Source organism: Hypomesus nipponensis, chromosome 24 (assembly GCF_054491055.1).
Source record: "Hypomesus nipponensis isolate SF chromosome 24, ASM5449105v1, whole genome shotgun sequence".
In the NCBI taxonomy this organism is placed as follows: domain Eukaryota; kingdom Metazoa; phylum Chordata; class Actinopteri; order Osmeriformes; family Osmeridae; genus Hypomesus; species Hypomesus nipponensis.
Genome location: NC_140384.1, coordinates 5,518,552 through 5,535,000, shown reverse-complemented (window position 1 = coordinate 5,535,000; position 16,449 = coordinate 5,518,552). Strand labels below are relative to the sequence as shown.

General features: G+C 48.7%; 1 protein-coding gene and 1 long non-coding RNA gene across 2 annotated transcripts in view; one reads left to right on the top strand and one right to left on the bottom strand.

Moving 5' to 3' along the window:
* The window catches only part of LOC146232819 (uncharacterized), a gene marked incomplete at its 3' end in the record, with an annotated part of 272,531 nt that overhangs the window by 115,925 nt on the left and 140,157 nt on the right, over positions 1-16,449 (top strand). The gene's annotated exons all lie outside the window — the stretch shown is intronic.
* On the bottom strand, positions 11,507-15,979 carry LOC146232820 (uncharacterized). The gene is made up of 3 exons (XR_014742246.1): positions 15,960-15,979; positions 15,738-15,752; positions 11,507-11,652 (listed from the first exon to the last, which is right to left on the bottom strand). It is a non-coding gene; the product is annotated as an uncharacterized LOC146232820 (long non-coding RNA).

The following is a 16,449-nucleotide window of genomic DNA, read 5'->3' as shown; positions in this document are numbered from 1 at the left end:
TTCAAATACATAATTGGCCCTGAAGATGATCCTTACTGTAAATCCATTCCAGCCTCTTCTGGTCCTCCTCTTGAAGGGATTACGTGCAGGTTACTGAGGACTGTGGATTAAGAGGGCCACGTCGACATGGCTGCTGCGTGTTGAAGCCAGTTAAAGTGATTAGCCTTCATCAGGCTTGTTTACGCCTTACCTTATTGTGGAGACCTGACAAAGTTCAGCCCCTTCAGGGCCACCCCCGGACGCCCACGTCAGTCAAAACACACGCGGAACACGCCACCGCGCCCCTATCGCACAAACCCAAACACGCTCAGGCTTCTCCCGCCCACTCCTCCTCAAGCGAGCACAAATAAAAGCGAGCACGTACACAATATACAATAGCCTTTATTGAAGGTTTTTTTTTTCCGACCCTCTATATCTGCTACCCCACCCTGTGTGGTGATTAAGTCTACAGCATGTAAATTGTCTGAGCCTCAGAGCTCAAACAAACGAACAAACAAACAAAAACAGACGTAAAGAAGAGATGCAAATGTGTTTCGTCGCAGATACAATAACTGTGTCCTCGAATAATACTGCACAGGAGGCCCTCGGTGACAACCCTCCTCGAGGAACTCAAGAAAAGCCTCGTAACTCTGTGTTGCGTCAACCCAAGACACCTAGGTCTTCACCCACCAGGCGAATGAAGTCAGAGAGACTGGCTCTTTGGGGGTGGCCCGAGGTGAGCCACACTACTGTTGTTAGTAGCCATTATTAGCCATTGATGTTATTGGTTCATTAGCATCAAATTAACCTGCTATCACTGTTAGCGCTTTTCATCACAGGCCTATGATCCAACACAGGCCAATATCCCAGATGAAAGATGGTCGCTGCAATAACACGTTACAGGGGCTCTTTGAACTCACCGCCTTACGGGCTTCGGGTGAGACCAAGGCACAATGGCTGTGATTGTGGAAGACACGTGTCTGATTGAGTCACTTACGCTGGTTCTTTTGTCACAATACTGTGGCCTGTTTTGTCCCCGTATGGTAGTGATGACAGGTTTGTAGTAATTACCTACATTTGATATGGTCTCTTCTCTGCCCACTGCTGTGGGGGAGTTTGAAGGCGCATGTGTCGCTACATAACCACACACACACACACTTTAGTCCCTGAAGGAAACATACAGTATAAGTGTATGTGTGTATGCCCAGCGCTACTATTCAACCCTAATCATCTCTGCTGTTTTTAATCACCCTCTGTGGGTCAGCCAGGCAGTGTGAGGCAGCAGTGACTATCCTCAGGTGGATCACATGGAAGAAATAAAGTCCCTTAAATCACAGCCTATAAAAATCCTCTGCTCTTGTCCTTCCTTTTGACCATGGACTGATTGCCAGGGTGCCACAGTTTCCCTTGTAGCATTAGCTTTTTAATTAATCGGGCTCCAATTGAGATCCACTGTTGAGGTCGATGATAAATTATATTTACTTTGTGCCTCTGCAGAAGCTGACATGTCTATCTTTGGCCATGCTTGACCGCCAAACATCTTGATTTGCAATTTGATTCAACGCTCGCGTCCTTTCAGTGGAGTGATTATGGCAACAATAAACCTTTATCTATCGCCTTGGCCTTTTAAGCTTCAGAGATTATTTGGAGTTTTCACCCCATTAACTTGCGGAAGCAACAGCCGTGCTGTTTGTGCGTGCGCGCGTGTGTTTGCCTGCGTACGCAGGACATGTTTGCCCAAGCTATGTTTGTGTGGCAGTGTGGCAGCGCACACGCGTCTTTGCATAAGCTTTGTTGTGTTGAAATATGCATCCATTTGTGTGCGTGCGTGGAAGCTCTTTCCTGTCTGATGTGTTCCCGCCTGTTTACCGGTTAGCAGGTTAGTCCTCTGATCCGTGATGGCTCGGTGAGTATCGGCATGGTGATTAACTCCACATCACATCCCAACTTCTTCCCCCTCACTGCATAAATGGGTCTTAATTGAAGGCACTGGCTCCTTAGCAGGGAACCCCTTGGTTGACTCCGATTAAAACATCATTTTACAGCCAAAAAGGAGCCACGTTCACAATCACTGCCCCTGAATTATTGTTCTCTAGCTTGGGGCTTGTATTTTAAAGTCACTGAATAATTGCAATCAGATTATTCTAATCAAGTGCTGGAACAGTAATTACAGGTTGCAGTCATTTAAACTGCCCTGGAAGTCCCCCCATACTGCTGGTGTGCATATTAAAAGTTTATGTCGGAAGAGATAAAATTAATGAACAGGATTGTAATCTGGAGGACTGTTCAAAAGGTGTCGCGCGCGCGCGCGTGTGTGTGAGTCTGAGCGAGACAGCAGGTGCGACGACACTGTGTCTGGGAGAGTCACAGCGAAACTACCTGAAACGACCAGAAAGAAACTACCCACCCACCCACGCACCCATTCCCATCCCTCCCTCCCTCCCTCCCTCCCTCCCACCACCACCACCCCCTCAGCGCATCACCCAGCCCACGCCACAGACCCCAGCCCCGGACTCCCAACCGGAGTAGACGTGTTTCCACCTCCGCGTCTCTCCCCTCTGATAACCTCATCTGTGCCCGGGTCCTGCGTTTCATGTCAAGGGGAGCGCTCGGTGACTTAGAGCCGTGCCGAGCTGTCAGGAAGGCATAGAAATTACAATCCAGAGGTCTGTGTGACAGCGACTCCGTCTCCGTAATCCTGTTTACCCACATCCACATCTCCCTGTTCCCAAACAGAAGAGGAAGGGTGTGTGTGTGTGCGCGTGTGTGTGTGTATACACAGATATGAGAGTATGGCCGTGTGCCATGTTGGTCGAGTCGGGCAGAGAGCATGCATGTCTGTAGCGTTGGGGTGGGTAGAGCAGAGAGTGTGTGTGTGTTTGTGTTAGTGTTGGTGGGTAGGGCATACATGCTCTGAATGTTTAATTCAACATGACTAATCATGGCGGTCTATGCCAACTCAGGAACAGCGCTGACAGACTCAAGCCCAGCAGTCATTTGATAAGGTTACAATGTTCTCAAGCAGAGCCCAAGCTACACCAGGTCTACCTGGGATACACCCCCCACCCTTGCTGGATTGGGCTTGGGTCCACAGTGGGGCTCCCCAGCATATAATCCCCCATTCATTTAGCTTGGCTGTCAATACAACCCCAACCCTCTCCCCCCTCCCTCCCCCCTTCCTGCCTCTCACTGCCTCCGACGCTAATCGCTAAAAGCGTCAAAAATGTGCAAACAACGGGGCTGGAATTGAACAATAATAATCGTTGACAAAAAGCAGTACCTATGCGTAATAGAACACACAGGGTTTACGGAAATTGATCGCAACGGCATTCACCTCCGTAACTGGCGCTCTGCACGTCGCTTCCAGGTATTGTCAGGAAAGCAGGTCACATCTTAATCTCCTTACCGTGTCCATATATGGGTGTAATCCCCCTGAATTCTCCTATGAAAATCTATCTTCTCGTTTTACAGCAGACTGGCAAGCAGAGATACTTATTGAGTCACATTCGTTGTTTGTTTTTGTTTTTCCTGTGGAAGAAACAAGTAGAGGAATGACGTGAGCCCATCTGTACTTCTGCAGTGCAGTTTCACAGTGTTGACATGTCTTGTGAGACTGTTTGCTTCAAAGGTGAACAGAAATACTGTGACACAGTGGTATGGTAACATGGCTTTGGGAAAATCCATTGACTTAGAAGACAGTTGTTTCATCAAGATTTAAGCATAATCCATGACCTGCTGGCATGTCTGTGGAAACAATGCTGATGACGACTAATAGTTCTCACAGACCCATTCTGGATGAGCAAATATTTCACTCCATCAAGGTCCTCTCCCTGTCTTTGACCTTTACCTCGCAACCACTGTTTATTGTTCATTCTGTTGACATTTCTGTAAAATAAATTAACCTTGGTTTGTTCCGGTGTCTCTACTCTTCATCTAAAATTGTATCTTTGCATCTCCTATCATCAGACTGTCAGTGTGAAGAAAAAAAAAAAAAGTGTGTTGCCAATGGAGTTTTGAATGTCTTTCTTTCTTTTTTCTTTTCTTCAATATTTTATTCATCTCTGTGCTTTGTCGTTGCTCAATGTTCTCGGGGTCAGCAGAGGCACATTAGCTAATTGGAGATTGCAGCATTTCTAATTAGTTCTGAAGATGATCAGAACAAAGGCTACAGGTTTTCCACACCTTATTCATTTAGTTCCCTTTGTGCCCTCAGACCGAGAGGACGCGAGTGTGCTGGGAATGTAATTAGAGCTTATAGTGGAGATGGTCATTAATGAACGCTTCTCTTAGGGAGGAAATAGAAGGTGGATGAGGGAGTACAATGCTGGCTACCCGGCCGTTCCTGAGGAGAGCACTGAGGGACAGCATCTTTAGAGCCATTAGGACTTTATCTTCTCCACTGGGTCCAGGCACAAGTCGATTCCATGTGTCTAATGGACATCCGGTGTGTGTTTATCATGCCACCAATCGAGCTGTTCTCCATTGACCAGCGCTCTGAGGTTATCAGCGTCTAATAACTCATTGTGATGTTTTGGCGAGAAACACCTGCTACATGTTTGTGTGTTCTCATACACATTCCGGATGTTTCCCCTGGATTGTGCATGCATGATCAACCCTGAGTCCTACATCATTATCTGGGTGTGCAATTCATCTTTCCCGTGGATTAAGGATTAAAAAACTGGATTTGTTTGGGGTCGCATTACTTTACCTTATAAACCAGTGAACTGAAAAAGTGAGAGTGAGTGAGTGAGTGAGTGAGTGAGTGAGAGAGAGAGAGAGAGAGAGAGAGAGAGAGAGAGAGAGAGAGAGAGAGAGAGAGAGAGAGAGAGAGAGAGAGAGAGAGAGAGAGAGAGAGAGAGAGAGAGAGAGAGAGAGAGAGAGAGAGAGAGAGAGAGAGAGAGAGAGAGAGAGAGAGAGAGAGAGAGAGAGAGAGAGAGGTGGAGAAGACGGTGGGGGAATCTCGAAGGGTCGGAGTCTTAGAATGGTTAAGATAAAACTGTCAGGTTATTACGCTCTTCCATCCCAGAGTCAAATATAAAATGTATATTCTAAGGACAATTAATTACCACGGCAAAATGGCAAATGTGCATCCTTGTCACGTGGAGTGTACTGTGATGCCCTTTCCTCAAACACTGAATGTGGAGATTTGATCTCTTCTAATGGCTCTGCAGGAAAGGGTAATTACGGCATGGTCAAAGCTAATTTGCTTTCTGCCAGATGAACTGTTGTATTTTATTGTAGGCTGACATTTTAAAGTAATTATGGCACTGTTGACCTCTGCCAATTCCAGTTCTAGCGTTGTCTTGGGCGCCCTCTCTCCCTTTCTCTCCACCTCCCTCCATCCGCCTCTCTCGCTCTCCCCCTCTCTCCGCCTCTGTCCCTCTCTCGCTGGATGGCAGTCACAGCCGTAACAAGGTAATGACACGCACGGAGACAGCCATATGGGGCTCCTCCATCCAGCCCTCAGCCTTCACATCATCATTACCCAGCATGCATTTCAGATGGACTGCAGATTCAGATTGGGATCCATGCCCTGGTGTTGGGCGCTGTGTGCGTTGGTGTGAGTGTAATGTGTTTTGTCCCCTTCATCCCCTTGCATTCACAGGCCTTCTGTAACGTACAGTAGATCCATGTATTGATGAGGAGGTAATTATGTGGCTCAGTGATCATCTCTCTGTTGCTTTATTGTGCAGGAATTAAGTAGGCAAAGGTCATTGTGTGCTCCCTGAAAATTGCCAGCAGAAAATTATATGGCGATGAGAGCAATTATGGATTTTTTTTCTCTCTTATGGCTTTTCTCCTCTTGTCGATGAACATTTGCAACGGATGTCAATCGATGTGCGCTTTTAAAACCTCAGTATTTGTGTTTCAGGAAAATTGCTTTGTGTTCTCTCTCTCTCTTCCTCTTGCTCTCTTTCTCTTCCTCTCTCGCCTCCTTCACCATCTCTTTGTATATCAAACGCATGGTTCTTCAGGCCTTGTACGAGTGGCCAATTTGACACTTCTCATCACCTGCCAATCACCACAACAGTCTACTAATATAATCAGTAGCAGAAAAGATTATTCTTACCTTCAGTGAGAAAGCACAGAAAACAAGCTTAGCAAAACAACAAAGTGTCGTTTTGTTGTGCTTTGAGATGCCTGCAGGAAGCAGCTTCAGTTGCTGTCCCCAGAGCCTGGACTTTTGGCTGGTGTTTTTTTTTTTTTTTGTGGTAAATGCAGCTAATGTCGGTTAGCACCAAATGAATCCATCCTCTGTCCCCTCAGAGTTATGAGACATTTTAATCAGGAGGGGGAATTATGTCCATCCCTCAACGCTGAAGGCTGACAAATGGAGCAGCGATTCAGTCACAAAGTCGCCTATTAGAGAGCGTGACATCCCCCAAACACTAGAATCACTGGAACATCACCATACCAGGTAGCTTGCCAAGTTTCTCTTCATTTGCCAACGCGTTTACTTTCAAAACAGCGTGAGCGAGGCTATTCCCCCCCCCCCACCCCTCCCAAACTCTCTTTCTCTCTCCATCGCTCTCCTTCCATCTCTCCCTCTCCTCCTCTCTTCGTCCTCCCCAAGTATCGGTCTGAATGTAATAAAGACTGACACTTGTGACACTTCAAACATGTCGCCACCAACAGCTCCGCAGTAACAAAGGAGCCCCCAGCGCTACACGTATTAAGAGTGGGGCAGAGCAGGGCCCGGGCAGCCCAGCCCAGCAGGTGCCTCCCACACATCCCCCCGCCGCTAAACACCCCCCCTCTCATTCAGCCTGTCACCAGGCACAATGGCACAAAAAGGGCCTGGCTGAGTCACGCACAATGGCCGTGGTGTCCAGTCGGGCCCAGTAGCTTTGTGCCTGGCCACTGTCTTAGTGCCATGTATGTGTAAACATGCACCAGGTTTGAGCGATTGAGTGTGTTTATGTGCGCGTGACTGTCAGTTCAGTTCGGGGGGCTGCTTGCGTTGAGTTTTTTTTCCGGATAGATTCTATTCTCACTTATGAGCCTAAATAATTAAACGCAATTTGTCTAATTGTATTAGACGTTGCAATAATAATAATGTACATGTTCTGAAGTTCATGCTAAGCTTATCAAATTGTCTGCCGCTCTCACGCTTTATGTCTGTTCAATTGTACCCTACTTCTAATGCGTTTATAAAATCCTTGATTAAGAAAGAAATCAAACATCCACATATTCTATAGCAGTTTGGGGGCAACTCTCCAAACAATTATATTTTGAGATCAAAGTCTGTCTCCATAGCCAATAGGGGGTGTTGGTGAATATGTGGCCAACTGTGCATTGTATAGAGGGTCTTTGTCTTCAAGTCTCAAAGAACAGCATGCTTAATTATGAAGCCTGGTCTATTGCGTGATATTACTTTGATAATCTGAATGTGTTCACTACAGTTCCAGTTTTAAGTATCCAGAGGAGCTACTGTATGTAATTATGATCACATTTATATTATCAAATATTATTTAATACACTTAGCTATACAGAGATCCACATACTGAAACACATTTTATTATCTTGTGATTTCCCCCCCCCCAACAAAAAAAATTGGTTTCAACCGTAAATACTCATTTACGATTTAGATTTTTGGATTTTTTGCCGAGGAATGTTTAATCACCTCAAACTATTTTAGGAATTCAACGATTTCTCGTCTCTTGATCCTTGCTTTACAATGGTCATGGTGTAGTAGACTGGAAATATTTGATTTAGTCAGCGTCAGATTCCTCTCCTCTCACACATAGCTGTTGTCACTTAGAGGCCACTGCTGATTGGCTGCGCTGACTGAAGGAGAGGTTAGCCAGGGACCATTGGGGACAACATGGGCATGACTATCATAAACTGTCAATGGGTTACAGGATGACTTTGTGACGGGGCATGTCATATATTCTTACGTTTGTGCTCTCCTTTTTTTCCTCACTTGGCTAGATGTTGACACGTGTCTGTGTGTGTTTATCCGCATTTGTCTCACGGGTGTGTCCTGTGAGTGTGTGTCCACGGATGTTAGTTTACACGCATGCGTGTGTGTCTGCGTTTGTCGGATGTGTGTCCCCGAGTGTGGGTCCATTTGTGTGTGAGTACCCGTGCGTGTCAGTCTGAATGTGTGGGTCCGTGCGCGTGCGTGTGCGCGTGTGTCCCTGTATCTCCGTGTGTCCATAAAGGAAGTCATTGTGAGTGTGCAGGCATTCATTTCATCGCTGCTGGACTGTTCTTCAGAGCACTAGATTTAAGAGTTAGCAGCCACAATGAGCTCCTTTCTTGGTCCCCTCTGTCACGCAGCAGAAAGGCCGGTCGGGTCCCCTGTTTGATCCTCCTTTTGACTTTGACAAACTCACACCCTTTGAAAGAACAGAGAGATATGTTGAATAATGAAGAATCACCTGTCCCAATTTACACACGTTTACACACATTTCCCTTTGTGCCGTCCCCCATTCACTGTTGAGTCGCAGCGAGCAAACACTAGGTTTGGGATAGGTGGCTGTATAGACCAGACACTGAGGTGGACTGCAATGACATAGCAAGTGACGCGCTATCTGGCTAAATGTAATTCCATGTTCAGTGCATAGTTAGTTGTTAGTTTGTTGGTCATCCATAAATGAACCATCCAAAATGAGCCTGAGCTTAATACCTTCATACTTTGTGTGTTTGGGGGCGGGGAATATGCCTTCCTGAAGGGCTGTTGGGGTCCATGTGACCACTGCAGTGTGCTGAACACTTTCAAGCCTGTCTGCTCCGCAACGCCCCTTCTGATCTCAATAGGATATTGCTCTGCTCCGAGTGTTCCTAGAAAATGGCTCTTTAATTCATCACGCAATCAACCAACCATATAATTTAAATACTTCTCTGGGAATTAGTGTAATGTTATGATAATTGCTATACAATTTGGTGTAATAATTTTCCTTCCTCGGTTCGAATTACTTGATTTTGCACCGTAAAAGGTGCGTAATGTAAGGATTTTAATTGCTTAACAAATTGTGGGAAAATAACCTAAGCAGGGGGTTTATGGGTAAAACGGGGATAACAGTAAAGACCTATCTGTTCCACATTAGCTGGAAGAAACCTCAAATATGGATGAATCCAGACGGCGAATGTGTTTTTTCTAAGAGAGAGAAAATAGATAAAGGAGGGGAGTGTGCGTTGAACCGCATGGCTGGAGAGCTTCTCCAGGAAGTGATGCGGTCTGAATGGATGGGGCCACTACGGGCCAGGGGCTGATGCCGAGGGGAAGTCCAGTTTTCCCATTTCCTTTTTCCTGCACACTGCGTGTTTTACATCCAGGTCATCTCCTGTGCTGCCCTGTTTACAACCCGGCCGCTCAGTCACTCCGAGGGCAGTGTGCGTGTGTGTTAGTGTGTGTGTGTGTGTGAGCGTGCATGTGTGTTTGTGTGTGGACATGCGGCAGGGGCAGAGGGACTGCTTTCACAGCCCATCACCTTCACTTCCACACCCAATTTGTCATGAGTGTCACGCGTCCGGGTGAAAGCTGACAAAGTCACTGCCAGAAAATGGCCGCTCCGACATGGGGGGGGTGGGGGGGGGTGGTGGCAGGGAAAGGTGAGGCCACTCTGGCCGCGGCGACGCCCCGCATGGCAGGGCAGTGTGAATGAAAAGATAGCAAAGAAAAACACGCCCTCTCCTCTCACATGAGAAGAGGCGCACTCCGAAATGAAATCCCGTCCTCCTCCCTGACAGCGTCTCAAATTCTTCTCGTGTTCCATCCAGTTTGCGCGATCCCCGCGCTTGTTGGTCACCGACAAACATCTGGTACCTGTAGCCCGGACACCACATGGTTCGAACTCACAGCCCTCGGCCCCCGGCGACACTCACCCCGGCGCTCGCTCCACCTACCCCGAGATGAACCCTGCCCTGCCCCCTCGCCTGGCAGGGACGCGGTGCTAAGTGAGTGGGTGTGGTAGGTGGTCCGGTCGCTACGCCAGGTCTCACAGTCTGAGCGATGAGCCTAAGAGTTGGCACCTGTGCATGTTTGGCCCAGCCCCCTGAGTGACAGGTCATTAGATTTTTAATCAAACTCTAGTGTCAGCGTCTGCTTCTGATTATTGCTTCATGCAACCTCGTCCTGACTCCGCATTCTGGCTTTGTGGACGAGCGAGGACGAACGAGGGAGCCGGCGAGAGGTTTGGTTCTTGACAATTCAGTTCAAAGGGTCTAACAATATTTATGACTTCACCTCAGGCAACCAGCTACAGTAGGAGCATTCATGAGCAACAAATGCAATGCATGAATCCATGCATTGCTTTTCATTTCCAAATCAGAAAGACAATTCAAAGAGGTCGTAGATGGCCGCTGTGGGTCACACATGACACTCCACACAGACATCTCTGTGACTTGTGTGACAGTCAGAGCTGAGTGGCCCAGTAAAGCCATTATAGAGGAGTGAGGCTTGTTGCTGCGAGGGATGGGGATTAAGGAGTTGCAGTGGTTTTGAAGTCTCACTGCAGCTCTCGACAGAAACCATCAGTGACATCTTCACCTGGTCAAATCCCAGAGCATTAGCGCTTCTGTGGGCTTACCTGCACGGAGAATTGTTGCCGGAGCTGCACACATTCTTACACGCTTCGGGGCTTGAGCCCTGCCCTCTCCCCCGGAACAGTCTGGAAGGGATTCACGGTGTCATAAACTCACTTGCTACTTTTTGAGTGTTGTTTCTGTCAGGGTAACAAGCAGGGAATGCATTGATAAAGAAGTTGAACAAAACGTAATATTTCCTATGACTTTTGTACCCTCGTCGGAGTTGTGCAAATGATTTGACGTGTGACTTTAAAGCATTGCCCAAACATGTATCCCTAACTATCAGCAATGGGACCTAACTGGGAGCCACATAAGATGGAAATACTCACCAATTCGTTCTAGCTTCCCAGAAACACTGGAGCATAACAGGGCTGTTGGATGGATAGCAAGCGGCTAAAGTGAATATCTGGCTTTTGATTGACACGTGTTTTATATCAAAACAATGTTCTCGTTGAGGGTGTTTGGCGTGAAGAGGCCAGGCTGATTGGGGGTCCAAACCAGGGGGGGATCCACCCTGATGAATCAGCCTCCCTCCGAGAAAACCAGCCCCACAACAGCATCACAAACTTCACGGCAAGAAACTAAAGGACCAGAACACACTCGTAAAAATTGAGAAGGACCCCCCCCCCCTCACAAAAAAACAAAACAACTGAAAATAGGGATCTGAAAAAGAACAGAGAGACAATGCTGAGGAGCAGGTACATCAGGTACCGGTCTTGGTTCAGAAACACAGACAGCCTTGTCGAGTAGATCAGAATATGCAAGCTTAAAACAAGCAGGGATAATAAAAACATTCAGACGCGTGAGTACATAAATAGACACGACGTGATGAAACGAAAACAGCGAGTTCTCGTGTTTTTTTTTTCTGAGCAGATGACTTCATTTGCTGGGGGGGGGGGGAAGCTTGCATTCCCACTGGAGAAACAACCTCCCTTATCTCTCTCTCTTCCTCCGTCTCCCTCTCTCCTTCTCCCCTTCTCCTTTGGACGGCGGCGTGACCTTCCGTTGCCATTCCATGTGCAGGAAGCCATGTTGGATGCCCTGCCCTGTCCGCCAAGACGCCCCGGCTGACGGCCGAATGGTGTCACAGGACCGAGTGGAGGAATTTCTCTTTCTCTGTCATCATTACGGGGCTTCCCCCTATGGTGAAGGGGATGAAAAGTACGATTTAATGTTCTCAGGAGAGTGGCAGCAGAAGAAAAGCTCAAAGACCCTGCATGCTGGTTTCTGAGTGGGTCACTCTAGCCCTTGCAGCGAATGGGATGTCCCTGTGGAATTTGCCATAGACCGGGCTGAAAGGAGAAGGATTAGGGCCCTTTTAAGGATGAGAATGTAACAAAAGGAGCACTTTTATGATGTAGCGGCATAAAATGAGGGGGCTCCATTGTGGAACTGATTGCGAAAGATCTTTGAAACAAGCAGGCCGTGTGCTGTGTCCGCTGGCTCTCCCGGCCCAGTGGGCTTTGCCTGTATTCCGCAAAAACAAAACAGAAAAAACGGTTGGCGTGTTCGGAGAGGCAACGTCGAAGATGATTGGTTTGGGTCTGTTTTTTCTCCTGCCTCTTTCGCTCCCTCCTTTACCTCTCTCTCTTTCTCTCTCTCTCTCTCTCTCTCTCTCTCTCTCTCTCTCTCTCTCTCTCTCTCTCTCTCTCACTCTCTCTCTCTCTCTTTCCCTCTCTCTCTCTCCCTCTCTCTCTCTCTTTCTCTATCTCTCTCTCTCTCTCCCTCATGTAAGCTGGATGGAGAAAAGGTCCCAGGGAAGGTTGGTTGATTTAGAGACAGAGAGAGAGGAGAGGGAGGAGAGAAAGAGAAGGTAATTAGCATCCCCTCCGGCGAGGCTAAGCTACGCGAGGCCACTCTAGGCGGTCCCTGTGTCTGTGTTCGCCACACAGCGTTAGTTTAAGCCAACCCCGTGAGAGCCAGGCGGCGGGCTAGTCACCACCCAGACGAAGACAATAGGCCTCGTTGCCTCAAACGCAGACTATGGACACCCTCAATTTAGCCGGCGCCTTAATTGAGATCTCACCCCCAAAAAATTGTGGGTGGGGGGAAACGCTAATTGGTATTTGTCACTGCAGCTCGGACACGAGTATTTGCACAGCGAAACACATCCACGGCAATCGAATGTGAAAATAACATGGAGACCTCGGGCTGGCTGTGGAGGCAGCCGGGGCGTGAGATCTTGCTGCACAGTGCAGCGAGAGAGTGCAGAGTGGAGTGGAGGAGCAGAGATCTGTGAACACTAGAGGGGGAGCTTACCCATGATGGAGATCCGGCTCCGCGGTCAGGGGAGGGCTACTTCCCAGCCCCCCTCCTCCTGCCCCCCCCCCCCCCCCCGCCCCCCCTTCCACCACCACACACCCCTCGCCCCCCCTCACACCCCGCTCCCCCCCGCCCCCCTCCAACACAGACAGCCGGGGAGCTCCAGGGATCACAGGTCAAGGGGCAAAACGAGCGGAGGGCCTTTTTTATTGTCATTCTCTCAGGAAAGCAAGGGGAGTTTGTGTGTGCATGTATGTGTGTGTGTGTGTGAACGAGCGAGAGAGTGCGTGAGAGCCGGTGAGGTGAGGGTGTGTGCTTGTCGCAGTGCTCTATACGTGTGGGTGGGTGTTTCTCTGGCCGTATGTGTGCATGTCTTCAGTGGATCGTATAAGTGGCGTGTGAACGCGGTACCATATTGCGAAAGCATGTGCGCGTCACAATGGCTTTCCGCAAGTCCGCGTGGGTGTCTTTTTCGGTTTTCCTACATGCATATGTGTTTGTGTAAAAGTTGTGAGGGGAGAGAGGGCTGAAAGCATGTCTGCACGACTGAGCCTTCAGTGTGGGAGAGAAGTTGAAGCAGAACCTTGTCCTCTTCCGTGAAGCTCTCAAAGAGCCTCTGGAGGCAGTGTAATATCAAGAGGAGGATTACTGCCCAATCCTACTTCTCCCCCACCCCCTCCTTGACTTCATCTCTCCTCTCTCCCCGTCCAGACACCCCCCCCACCCTTTTTTTTTTTTCTACCCCACATCATTTAAATGTCTAAAGAGTAATTGAATGAATTATCATAAAATTTTGACAAATTCATTGAGTCGCCAGGGTGAGTGAGCAGGACTAGTCCTCCCATTTGTGTCTAATAAGACATGACATTTGAGATTAGTTTATGTGCTGGTTAAGGGCCTTTTCGCCTTTTCTTTGGCTTCTAGGAACAAAAGCCCAGTATTAGAGAGTGGGGGACGAGGGGGAAGTTTCCAAAATGTGACGCAGACTGCAGTCCTGTTCGGGGGCAGTGCGGCTACTGCCATCTTAAACCGTAAATGGATTATGGAGCCTGTCTACTCCTACATATTCATGGTCCTCTGTATCCATTTTTGTGTTTGGTTTTGAAGACGCTCTCGCAAACTGAAGCCAGTCGTGGAGCAAAATGGAACCGTTGTGGGGGGATGGAATTCAGCGCTGCACAGACTGTTCTCTCTGACCTCGGGTGTTCCCACATCAAAGTGCTTCCCCAGCCCACTTCCCTCTGTGCTCGCTGCAAAGAGGTCTTGAGCAGTGGAGGTTGTGTGTGTGTGTGTGTCTTCTGGGATGTACATGGGAGGTTGTGTGCGCGTAGATTTCCGTGTGTGTCGTGTGTGTGAGTAGGGGTGTGCGTGTGTTTGTGTGCTAAAGTGTGGTGTATGTGTCGGTGAGAGTGTGTGTTTGTGTTCATGCCTGCAGGCCGGCTGAGAATGCTGTCAATATGTAGTGCTGGATGGTGGTACCAGGTTCTTAGCCTCTAACTGAAACCCCATGTGCTCAACAGGGGTGGAGAGGGTAATATGGCTGTTGTGTGCAAGTGCTTCTAGAAAGGCCCCATTTATCTGCCGTGTTCACATGGTCTTTTTCCTCCCTTTTTCCTAGCCTCGGAAACAACCTTTAATGTCATGTTTTTGTTTCTTTTTGCCTCTTCGGTTCACAGTTCATGCTACCAATTTGAGTATTTCATCAGGAAGAACAAAGCCGCCGGTCATGTACAGCTATTCATTAAGACACGCCATGTGAAATTAAGGGAGAGGGGGTGGAGTTTAAGAAGAAAAGTCCTCCATATTTGGAGGAGGTCCATGTTTTGGCCTTGGTGGTCACAGCTGTGCTGTGCTGCCTTTGATGATGGGGGGGTGGGAGGGAGGGAGGGAGGGGGGAGGGGGATAAAGCTAAGTCCGGGGTGTACAGGGGTCACATGCACAGAGGCTCAGCAGCTGCCCCCCCCACCCCACCCCACCCCTCCCCACCCTCTCGCCCCGCCACACACGCCGGTGTGTTGACGCTCGTTAAGGCCACTCGCTTGCCGTGTCGGTTGGCGGCAGCGGCGCTGGCGTCTGCCGTTACGAGGTGAAACGGAACGCTTCCACGCTTCCATGTGACGCAACAGCTGTGCCAGCGAGGGCTAGCTCGGACTCCCACAACGCCCATTCGGGGCGCGGGGACGCACTTGCATGCATGCCCCACCCCCCCCACACACACTCTCTCTATCACACACAGACACCGAGAACCAACTGGGCCTGCTGGGTGACTAATGTGTATTTGCTGACATAGAGAGAGGGCCACTGACGAGAGCTCCATTCGGCTAAAATATGGCTCTATATTATCGATTATGGAGTTCTCCTTTCCCCTCCCTCCCTCCCTCCCTCCCTCCCTCCCTCCCTCCCTCCCTCCCTCCCTCCCTCCCTCCCTCCCTCCCTCCCTCCCTCCCTCCCTCCCTCCCTCCCTCCCTCCCTCCCTCCCTCCCTCCCTCCCTCCCTCCCTCCCTCACTACCCTCCCTCACTACCCTCCCTCACTACCCTCCCTCACTACCCTCCCTCCTGACCCACCCACCCTCCCACCCACCCTCCCTCCCTCCCTCCCTCACACCTCTCCTCTCCTTTTATTTTCCTTTCTTCTCCTCTCCCCTCTGCTCGACTGCACTCACAACCCAAATTGAGCATGTTATTCTCTGCTCGCATCAGTTTTCCCCCCCAGCCTGCCGGTGGCGGAAGATTTTCTTCCTCCTCAATGGAGGTAGAGTCTCTAGACACACACAGACACACACACACACACCCACACACACAGGGTGACCTCTGGGCCTGGCTCCACAAGGCTGCCACTGATCTTCAAATATAGCAGAGCATCAATCATCTCCTGACTGCCTTTTAGTGTCATTTTTCTTCCTTCCTCTGGATTTTTGTCCTTATCCTCTCAACCTTTCGTCTGCTCTCAGATGATTCTTACCAGGGTGTGTGTTCTCTGGGAAGGGAGCCCGCAGAGCAGGGGTCATATTCACAGTATTATCTCCCAGCCCGCCACATCAGACATGTCGAATATCCCGGAGAGATAGAACAGCTTAATGTATGTAAATCCAGCTTGTTTGTATCCCCGCTACTTATTTATTTGACTCTTTTTTTTTTCTTTTCTTTGTGGAAAGCATTTCATATTCCTTTCCCTTATACCCACTCATCTCCCTTCAAAGTCTGGGAGTCGTAAACTTGAACAGTACAACCAACCGCAGAGCCCAGAAAACTGCTCGCTCTTCATGGAATACATTTTCCTCTGAGAGAAAAAAAGACAGAACAAAAAAGAAAATCAATATCTTTAGAATCACATCATTATTTCAACTTCAAAATGGGGGGTTTTGTTTTTTGATTTTCCCTTTCACCTGTGATGTTTGCAGTTTCAACAGCCGATGAGTATTTAGTGAGGGCGGCAATACTTGTGTCGCAAGAATGGATGGCAGATCCCATTTTGCGGTGTCTGAGGTAATTAACTGCTTGTGCAAGGTGAACACTGTGCGCACACACACACCGTGTGAAATGACAGCAGGCTTGCTGTTTAAGACCACTAAATAATAAATGTGTAGTTATCGTTTTTGCTTTTATCAGCCTTTAACTGTAATAAGATGTTGAAAGACGGATTGCCGTCTCCTGGGGCAAGGTGTTTTACACAC